This window comes from Aquarana catesbeiana, linkage group LG04, assembly GCF_042186555.1.
Source record: "Aquarana catesbeiana isolate 2022-GZ linkage group LG04, ASM4218655v1, whole genome shotgun sequence".
NCBI classification, from domain to species: domain Eukaryota; kingdom Metazoa; phylum Chordata; class Amphibia; order Anura; family Ranidae; genus Aquarana; species Aquarana catesbeiana.
In genome coordinates, this window is record NC_133327.1 from 119,092,691 (window position 1) to 119,102,886 (window position 10,196).

General features: G+C 48.4%; 1 long non-coding RNA gene across 1 annotated transcript in view; it reads left to right on the forward strand.

Annotated features, from left to right (window-relative positions):
- LOC141141405 (uncharacterized) overlaps nt 1-9,980 on the forward strand; it is a 79,785-nt gene extending 69,805 nt beyond the window's left edge. The window contains exons 3-4 of the long non-coding RNA XR_012244063.1: nt 4,014-4,208; nt 9,351-9,980. This is a non-coding gene — a long non-coding RNA (uncharacterized lncRNA). The remainder of the gene's footprint in view (nt 1-4,013; nt 4,209-9,350) is intronic.
- Nucleotides 9,981-10,196: the final 216 nt, after the last annotated feature.

Consider the following 10,196-nt stretch of genomic DNA (forward strand, 5'->3'; position numbering starts at 1 on the left):
AGTGCTCAGCAAATTGATATAACCCTAATTTATCTACTTATTACCAAGGGCTTCCTGTGGCATTGCTGTCTGGTCCCCACGGCCATTGGTGTTTCACCACTTACACATTCTGGGTGTGGATAGCCATCAAGTTTGGTATAGGTTTTAACGTTACAGCAACGGTGGGTATATCTTTTTGATAAAAAAAACCCCCGCTCTTTCAAGCCTTTTTACTGATACTATTCTGGTCAGGTGGCGGGTCCTTCTCCTCTCCTTGGTTTCTCCCCTAGGTCTATTCCTCTTTACCCTTTCTTCCCCTTCTATCTCCCTCTCTTTCCTTTTTCCCTTTCTTTTCTTCTATTCTCCCCCCCCTCCTTCTATCCTCTCCCCTTGTCCCCTTTCGCCCCCCCCCCCCCTTTTTCTCCCCCTCTCTTCCTTTTCCCCCCTTCTCTTTTCTCCTTTCCTTTATTCTCCTTTTATTCCCCTTTTCCTTCCCTCAGTCCTTTTCCCTCTTCCTCTTTTTTCCCCCCTCTTTCCCTCCCACCCTCTCACTTTTCCTTTCCCCTTCCCTCCCTTCTTCCTTCCTCCCTCTCCCTCCCTTTCCTCCACCACTCTCTACCGTGACCTTACACACCCGGGTGGTTCTCTTATTCAATAGAACCCTAGTTTATTATTATTTATACTTCATTTTCTATTTCTCCACAATAGTACCACCTTAAGTGCCCCCCTGGCCCGCCCCCGGGGGAACGCCCATTGTGGGCGTCTCACAGTGTCGCTCTAAACCCCTTGTGGGCATAGGTTGGTGAGTGCAACATTCAACAATGATTATCTTCTCCAATACTAATTTTGCATTACTCATGTATATGTGTTTCCCCTTTCCATGTATTGTAATGTTGATATTATACTTTTGTCATTTTGTAGAATATGTACCAAAGTCGCCTCCTGAAGAAGCGGCTTTCACCGCGAAACTGTAGAGGTCATGTCTGCAAGTACCATATAGCCTGCCTTTATGTGTCTGTGTGGGCATTATCTATACAACCTGACTGTCAACATTGCTGTAACAATTAATTTGTGATTGTGTTATTATGTTATGGTTCATATTGTGTCCTTTGCAGCACTTTTTAATATCTTATTTTTGAATGAACTAAATAACTTTTATAATACCCTTGTCTATATCCCTTCGGTACCGCAATAGTCCTAATATTTTCGAAAGAGGTAGGATCCAATTGGAGAGGTCCTCGCTGCTCTCTCTTTCAACCTAACATTGTCTTATTCATTTAAAGGATGATGGTACCTATTAACGATATAATACGTCACTTTTCTAATCTCGTGGCAAACCTTTGAATATCATGGCACCATGGTTGATATGGTGTCAGGATGATTGAAGCGCATTGTTCCTATTGTTACATTCTAATATATAATGAAGTGGTTCAACTCACCATAATGCAGAATCAGTGGGAGCCCTGGGCGTGTCACTTGCCCTATCTCCTGCCACCAGATGCAGCGTGTTACTTGCCACCGTCTCTGCCCCCAGATGTGGATTGTTGCTTGCCACTTTCACCTGGCAGCAGATGTGGATTGTCACTTGCCACGTCACCTGCCACCATTTACAGATTGTCACTTACCACGTCTCCTGCCACCATTTGCAGATTGTCACTTGCCACATCACAAGCTACCAGATGTGGGTTGTCACTTGCCAACTGATGTGGATTGTCACTTGCCATGCCAGCCTGTGCCACCAAATGTGAATTGACACTGCATTGGTGGCAGGCTGGCAGCACTGGTTCATTTAGTGAGGGCAGGAGAGCAGTGATGCAGACGGGCAGTGAGAGATGATGTCATCTCGCTGCTCCCTGCCGCACCTCCGGCATTGAAGCAAGGGGGTCTGACTGCAAAGTGGAGCTCCACCTATGACAGGAAGCACGCGACCTCTACTCCACCGCGCTGTGAGGGCGGAAGAGCGCTGATGTGTGGCGCGCAGTGAGAGATGATGTCATCTCTCCGCTCCCTGCCACACCTTGCTCCCACATTGAAGAGGCCCGGTGATGAAGAGCGCTGATGTGGAGCGGGAGGAGAGAGATGTCATCTCTGCTTGTCCACCCGCTCATTTCTCTCCTCTGCCTGTCTCATGCAGCCAGCCCGCCCGCCGCAGCAGCTCCGACCGCGACCCACTGGTTAGGCAGGGACCCTGCGGCAAGAGACTCGGGGCTATAGAACCCAGATTTGGGGCTATAGCCCCAATAGCCACACCCTAGCGACGCCCCTGCCTACAGGTAAGCCTATAATAAGGCTTACCTGTAGGTAAAAAAAAATCTCCTAAACCTGTACGGTTTAGGAGATATTCCCCTCGCAATGAGCTGCTGACTGCAGCGGCGCATGCGCACAGGGGATTCTCGGCTGACAGCCCGGCAAACTCCGGAGCTTGCCGGACAGAAGTCTCCCGCGCGCATGCTCAGGAGTGATGACATCGCGGCTCCGGCCACTCACAGCGCCGGAGCCGCGATACCCGGAAGACGCGCCGAGGGGAAATGTCAGCTCCCTTGGCGTGGACCGGGTGAGATGCCGGCGCTTTCGTTCTAAGGTAAGTATCTCATAATGAGCTAGTATGCGGTGCATACTAGCTCATTATGCCTTTTCCCTTGCAGGTGTAGAAAAAAAAAAAAAACAGCGTATACAACCGCTTTAAAGATGCTGTGTGCCATGTCCATAGTGGCGCACAGATTGCATTCTCCCGTGCGCCGAAATCGCTATAGTATATTGGGGGATTCGCACTCTGTTCCCTGTGAACTGTTTTGTAAATATGAAAATGTGCGTTGTGCCTCGCCGTGCACCTCTACTGATGATGCCCGGCTTTCATAAATCAGCCCCAGTGCTTGTGCTGTCTAATTTGGCCCTCTGTAAGACCTGAAATACGTGGCTGATCCTGCCTGACTATACCCTCCCCCTGTAAACTGACCATGGTGTATCATGGCTGCTGAGCCCTGACACCGTGGTCAGTTTAAGTGCCTCCGTCATCCGCTGCTACAGAGGAGACAGGTCTCCCCTGTCTCCCTCTGTCCTCCTCCCCATCCTCTCTCTGCCTGTCAGCTCTATGTCTGGGCCCCCCCCCTTGCTGCTGTAATAACTAAGAAAAAAAAATTACGCAATCCCCTGGCTTTCATAATCCTAAGTGTCCTGTATATATAAAAAAGCCGTACTATACATTATTTATTAGCAGCGCTCGGCGCTCACGTGACCGGTCAGCTTTCTCCTCCTCTCCTTCTCCTGACTGATGTCAGTGGGGGGAATCTCGACCCCTCCTGCTGTACCTGTCAGATCGGGAGAGAGGAAAGCCAGCCGGTCACATGAGCCCAGAGCGGCACTATTAAATAAGGTATAAAATGGCTTTTTTAAAATAAGGCACATATACAGGACAATTAGTATTATGAAAGCCAGGGGATTGCGTGATTTTTACAAAGTGGATTTACAACCACTTTAATGCTATACTGGTACATTGGGAAGCTGGAATTTAGAAACAAAAAAGGAAAATAGGTGAACAAAGCTGCACTTAGCCTTTAACTTTCCTCATTGCCTACAGCCTTGTTTGCAACACATACTTATTTAAGAATGAAAAGGAATTACTCAATTAGATGAGCTTCTAGTATAAAGGTGTGCTAATCGATGCTTGGTTATTATTGCTTATATTATTACTTTTATTATTATTACCTATGTTGTTACTTTGTGGCCATGTACAGGTGTCTTTACTTTCACATTTTCTTTATTGGGGATACAGTTAGGGAAGGGCAATCATTTAATTCCAGCATTGTGCTATGACATCCTCTAGCAACATGGTGCTACCCAACAAAACCTATACTTGCTACGGCTATATGGTATCAGTCTGGTTCAAGTATCATGGCACAGATTTTACTTTCAATTACTTTGTAACATTGCTCTCTATATATGTAACCATTGTGCTGCCACAGCTGCTTGTTTTTTTTATTGAAGATTTGTGCCATTAATATGTTCTCCATTCTCCCCTCTTGTTTTGCCTCTAGTTAGCTTTGCAGAGCAGCAAGAATCCACGACCTCCAGGCCTGCTTCGCCTGGGGGGCTGCTGACACCGATGCTGCTGGCCCCTGAGGTTTGGTCGGGGGGAGAAGTCTCAGGATCTGAGGAGGAAGAACAGCGGGATCGCATGCCAGCAGGAGATGCAGGTGCAGCGGCTGTGGGGGACTAGCCCGGTCAGCCCGGTAAGTCTGCCTCCTTATCAAATGTAGATTTATCTGATGCTCTGTGTCGGTTGTTAGGCGTGGGGGGGTCCACGGTGACGGGGGTGGCTGTGTAGAGAATGCAGCGCTAAGAAGTAATAGGAAGTTAGGGTGTAGTGAAACAATTAAGTAAGAGATGCTGTACTGAACAGTAAAGCATATGTGCAAAAACCATAAGTGAAATGAAATGAACAAACACAGTATAAAGTGTCCACATATGGTAAATGGATGATTCCAAACTCAAATTATTAAGAGGAACTGGTATGGACCAAAAAATGATGTGAAACTAGAAAATAAAGTCAATGGTGCACGGTGTGGATCTGTGACTGTGAGTCAACAACGGGGTACAGAACTTCCGTAGCTGTAAACCAACATCTCGATATGGGGCATCAGAATGAAAACATCAGGAAGTAAGATAAGATGGGTACTCTTACCAGATGACGTGGACTCCACTGTCATATGACATGGAGTCAATGGTGCATGGAGCCAAACCTAGGCTGGAAAATGATATCCGGAATGGTGGAACCTCTGTCTCACTTCTCGACTTCTCTGGTGGGGTGAAGAAACATCAGGAAGGGCCGCCAACTGGATATCAGCCAATAGACCTCAAGGATGTGTTCCAAGGAGAAGCCGGGGACAGATTTGATCCAGACCCCGTGATGGAAGTAGGGCTACTGGAAGGCAGTTTCTTGCATCGGGATAATATGCAAATAAAAAATAAAATATAAAAAGCTTCTGCATAGTGCAGGTAAACCAGGGATTTTTATTTCTAAAAATACCATACAAAAAATGGATAAAAGTGATCACAATTAAAATAAAATCTAAGCAGCGTAAGGAAGGGGCGATCTCCCCTTCCTTACGCTGCTTAGATTTTATTTTAATTGTGATCACTTTTATCCATTTTTTGTATGGTATTTTTAGAAATAAAAATCCCTGGTTTACCTGCACTATGCAGAAGCTTTTTATTTTTTATTTGCATATTATCCCGATGCAAGAAACTGCCTTCCAGTAGCCCTACTTCCATCACGGGGTCTGGATCAAATCTGTCCCCGGCTTCTCCTTGGAACACATCCTTGAGGTCTATTGGCTGATATCCAGTTGGCGGCCCTTCCTGATGTTTCTTCACCCCACCAGAGAAGTCGAGAAGTGAGACAGAGGTTCCACCGTTCCGGGTATCGTTTTCCAGCCTAGGTTTGGCTCCATGCACCATTGACTCCATGTCATATGACAGTGGAGTCCACGTCATCTGGTAAGAGTACCCATCTTATCTTACTTCCTGATGTTTTCATTCTGATGTCCCATATCGAGATGTTGGTTTACAGCTACGGAAGTTCTGTACCCCGTTGTTGACTCACAGTCACAGATCCACACCGTGCACCATTGACTTTATTTTCTAGTTTCACATCATTTTTTGGTCCATACCAGTTCCTCTTAATAATTTGAGTTTGGAATCATCCATTTACCATATGTGGACACTTTATACTGTGTTTGTTCATTTCATTTCACTTATGGTTTTTGCACATGTTTTCTAATTCTCTTGTGGCTGTGTAGAGGGCTATTGTGGGGGAGGGGAATGGCCCGCGGGTGTTGGGTGGTCCGCCCGCCGCCTCTGGGTCAGCTGGGCAGCTGCAGGAGTTACTGAGAGGGTTACAGGACCTGGTACAACGATTTGCGGGCGGGCAAGGGATGCCATCACAGGTAGCACCATGGGTTGGCGGGAGTACAGAGAAGACTGGGGAAAAGGGGACCCCTGCAGCTTTGGCAGACATTCCGGCGGCTACGCCGGGAGTGGCGATGGTGAGTATGGCGGGGGAGACAAGAGTGGGGAACTGGAGGCTTCTGCCAGAACAGACGTGGTAAGAATTGCGGATGCCGCAAAATGCGAAGTGTACGTTTGTTTTGAGGGGCCATTGGGGGCTCATTTGAAACAGGAGGTACGGGACAAGATCGTTAAAGGGTGAGTATGTGGAAATCTTCTCGGTGCTCCCCTTGGAAAAATTTAATTTGGATAGGGTTAAGCCCGATGACTCAAAGAAGGAGGATGAGGAGAAGAGGAGGTACCCTTTAATCCCGCGGACATTTGTAAATTGGCTGCAGGCGTTCGCTATCATGGCCAGTGTCATAGGGGAGAAAAACCTGGAACACTGCTCAGCACTGTTCTGTTATATGGATGCTATAGGTGAGGCCCATAGGGTGTATGGGGGGAACGCGTGGCTGCGGTATGACAAGCAGTTTAGGCAATGTAGGGCAGTCCGACCGTCGCTCCGGTGGGATCATAAAGACATAAGCCTTTGGATGTGCCTTACGTTTTCCCCGCGGGCCCCGAATCAGTTTCTTCAGGAGGGTGTTGGGGGGACACCCGCCTTTGGACTGCCGTCCGTAAAGAAGTGGGGGGTGTGCTGGCCATTTAACGAAGGCTCCTGTAAGTTTGGGGGGTCATGTCGCTTTAAGCACGAGTGCTCCTGATGCGGGGGCAATCATCCCCTGTCCCGCTGCTTCAAGAAAGGGAAGCGGGTTGGGGAGTCTGCGAACAAGAGGGATGACTCCGGTGATAGTGGAAAGGATGCAGTCTTTCCTAAATAGGTAACTGGATAGAGAAGCTGCTAGAATGTTGGCCTTGGGGTTTTCAGAGGGTTTTAAGATACCAATGTTCTTTGACTGAAATGCCACCTATTGCGTGGAATTTGCGATCTTCCCTACAGAATCCGGAGGTGGTTTCAGAGAAATTGGCAAAGGAAGTGGCGCTGGGGAGCATGGGGGGGTATATAAGGTTCAGCCATTGCAGGATTTGGTAGTTTCGCCGTTAGGGGTGGTTCCTAAGAAGGAACCGAATAGGTTTCGGCTCATTCACCCCCTATCGTTTCTGAAAGGGGGGTCTGTTAATGATTCCATAGACACAGAAGCGTGTACAGTGTCTTACACTTCCTTTGACGCTGCTGTAGGGTGGGTGAGGCGCTATGGACAGGGTGCTCTCATGGCAAAATCAGACATTGAGTCTGTGTTTTGTTTGCTTCCAGTACGCCTGGACAGTTTTAGACTGTTGGGGTGCTGTTGGCAGGGGAAATTTTATGCGGATCAATGTCTGCCCATGGGTTGCTCCATTTACTGCACCATGTTTGAGATGTTTAGTGTGTTTCTGGAATGGGTAGTTAAGGATGTGTCGGGTCTGGACTCCGTCATCCACTACCTGGATGATTTTTTTGTGTGTGGGACCTCCTTCCTCTAATGTGTGTGCGATTCTCTTGTCCACGCTGCAGCACATTACAGGTAGGTTCGGCGTTCCGTTGGCAGCGGACAAGACTGAGGGCCGGACTACCGAAATTAGTTTTCTGTGCATTGTAATTGATTCCAGAGCCATGGAGTGTTGGCTGTCGACTGACAAGGTAGAGAATCTCAGGATTGAGATTAGGGGGATGATGGGGCAGAGTAAGGTCCAACTCCGGATGTTACAGTCGTTATTGGGTAAGTTTAATTTTGCCTGTCGCGTTATTCCAATAGTTAGGGTGTTCTGCCGACGGCTGTCGACAGCTACCGCTGGGGTGCGTGCTCCAACCCATTTCATCAGACTTGGCACACGTTTTCGGAGACATATAATGGATGATCACTTTGGATGGAGGGATCGGTGAGTAACTTTGATTTAGATTTGGTCATGGATGTGGCTGGGTCGACGGGCTAAGGGGCTTTCTTTCAAGGGCAATGGAGTGCAGAATCTTGGCCTAGATCCTGGGTGGAGGCGGGTTTCCTTAAGAACCTGGTACTGTTGGAATTATTTCCAGTGGTCCTGGCAATTGAGCTGTGGGGAGAAGCGTGTAGGAATTTGAAGATTAGGTTGAACTGTGACAACATGGGGGTGGTTCAAGTCATCAACCGGATTTCCGTGTCGTCACAGCTGGTAAAACGGTTGTTGCGTCACTTAGTGCTGCGTTGTTTACAGTTGAACATTTTTTCTGTATACTGTAGATTTCCCAGGCATTAATAACACGCTAGCTGACTCACTGTCTCGGTTTCAGTGGGACAGGTTCAGGGAGCCGGCTCCGTTCGCAGAGAAGGAAGAGGTTTCTTGCCCGGGCTGGCTTTGGGAGATTGCTTTGGAGTCGCCGCGGGATGGATCAGGAGGTCGGTGAGCGGGTCAACTTGGGCTGCTTACTCCAAGGTATGGAGTGAGTGGTTTGAATTATTACGGCTGGTGGGAGCAGAGCTGGGTGAGTCCGAGACAAGGTTGTTGATGATATATTTTGTTTCTAGGCACATAGAGGGTGGGGGTTCAGTGTTGGCCATTGCAAGAAAGCTGGCAGGCTTAGCTTTTTTTGTTCAAGCTGCAGGGCCGGCTGGTTTTCACAAAAGATTTTTAGGTGAAACAAGGGTAAAGGATAGATAAGGATAAGGGTAAGGATAAAAGGGTATAGCAAGTGCCACTCAGAAAAAGACGCTCGGAGGGTGGTCTCTTTTTCGATCCTGCAGGACATTTGTGAACAGTTGGAGTACATGTGTTCATCAGTTTATGAGGTCATTTTGTTTAAAGCGACCTTTTCACTAGTGTTTTTCGGAGCATTTCGGGTGGGGGAGCTGGTGAGCCCATCTAGATGGGTAGCAGGGGGTTTTATGGTCCAGGATGTGAGAGCAGCAGAAGACAGGGTGGTGTTACAGTTGCGCAAGTCTAAAACGTATCAGAGGGGAAAAGGTGTGAGGGTTGAGCTGTTTCCCCTGCCTGGTTGAAGAGTTTGCCCGGTAATTGGGATGAGGGCTTTCCTGGGAGTTCATCCGATTAGGGGTGGGCCGTTCTTGTTGCATGGGGATGGGTCCTACTTATCCAGGTTCCAATTCGTGGCAGTTTTTCGGAAGTGCCTTCGAGAGGCGGGGTTTGATTGCCTGCAATTTGCCTCACACTCCTTCCGCATCGGGGCGGCCACAGAAGCTGCCCAGTGTGGGTTGGATGAGGCAGCAGTTAAGAAGATCGAGTGTTGGGAATCCAGGAGATTCCGTTCTAATGTGGTCCGCAACTGTTAACAAATTGAATTTAGGGGGGATGAGGGCATGGTAGACTTGTTAGTTTTACTGCCTTCATGATTTATGTGATATGTTTGGTGTTGGTGCTACCCCTTGTTTGTCATTCTGTCATTTCAGATGGAGGTTACCTTCGCCTCGTCTGGATCTTCGGGCATTCTTATGGCTTTTGGGGGGCAAGGAGAGCAGATGTTAGACCGGATGGCAGACAGCTGGGCATATCGCAGAGGGAGGCATGTATTCGGTGGTTAGGAATTCCGGGGATGGTGTGGAGTAGGGTTGTGCCGAAAGTGCAGCGCTACGCTCGGCTCGATCGGCCGCCAGACGTTTTGGTTCTCTATGTGGGAGGGAATGATTTGGGGGTCATGTCGAGCAGGGAACTGATTTCGGCCATTAGGTCGGATTTCCTGACGCTCCGTTCAGCCTTCCCCGACATGTTGCTGGTGTGGTCCGACATTGTTGCATGGACTGCTTGGCGCAGGGCGAGAACGGTTATGAGGATTAACAAAACTCGGATTAAAGTGAACAAAGTGGTGGGTAGATTTGTTGCACGTAATGGAGGTTTGGTTATCAGACACATGGAGTTAGAGCTTAATGTGGGCTTACACCTGCGGGGTGATGGAGTTCATCTTTCAGCTGTGTGAATTGATCTTTGGGCGTTGGGTCTTCAGGATGGAATTCAGCGGGCCCTACGGGTAAGGTGTTATCCTTGTGGGCTTGGTCTTTGACAGTGGCAGATAACATATGTGATGGAAGTGTGTGGGGATTCATCGGTGGTATGAGCCCCTCTGGGGTATTCCAGTGGAACGGTATGCTGGAATACGGTTATGGTTGCACTGTGGGAAAAGGGGTTGTCTCCGAGCTGTGATATGGCTGGAGGCCTGGTATGGCATAAAGGTCCTGCAGTGTATTGGTGGAAAAATGTTAAGCTGGGGGTGCCCTCAAAGACCAACAAGCTGTGTGTTT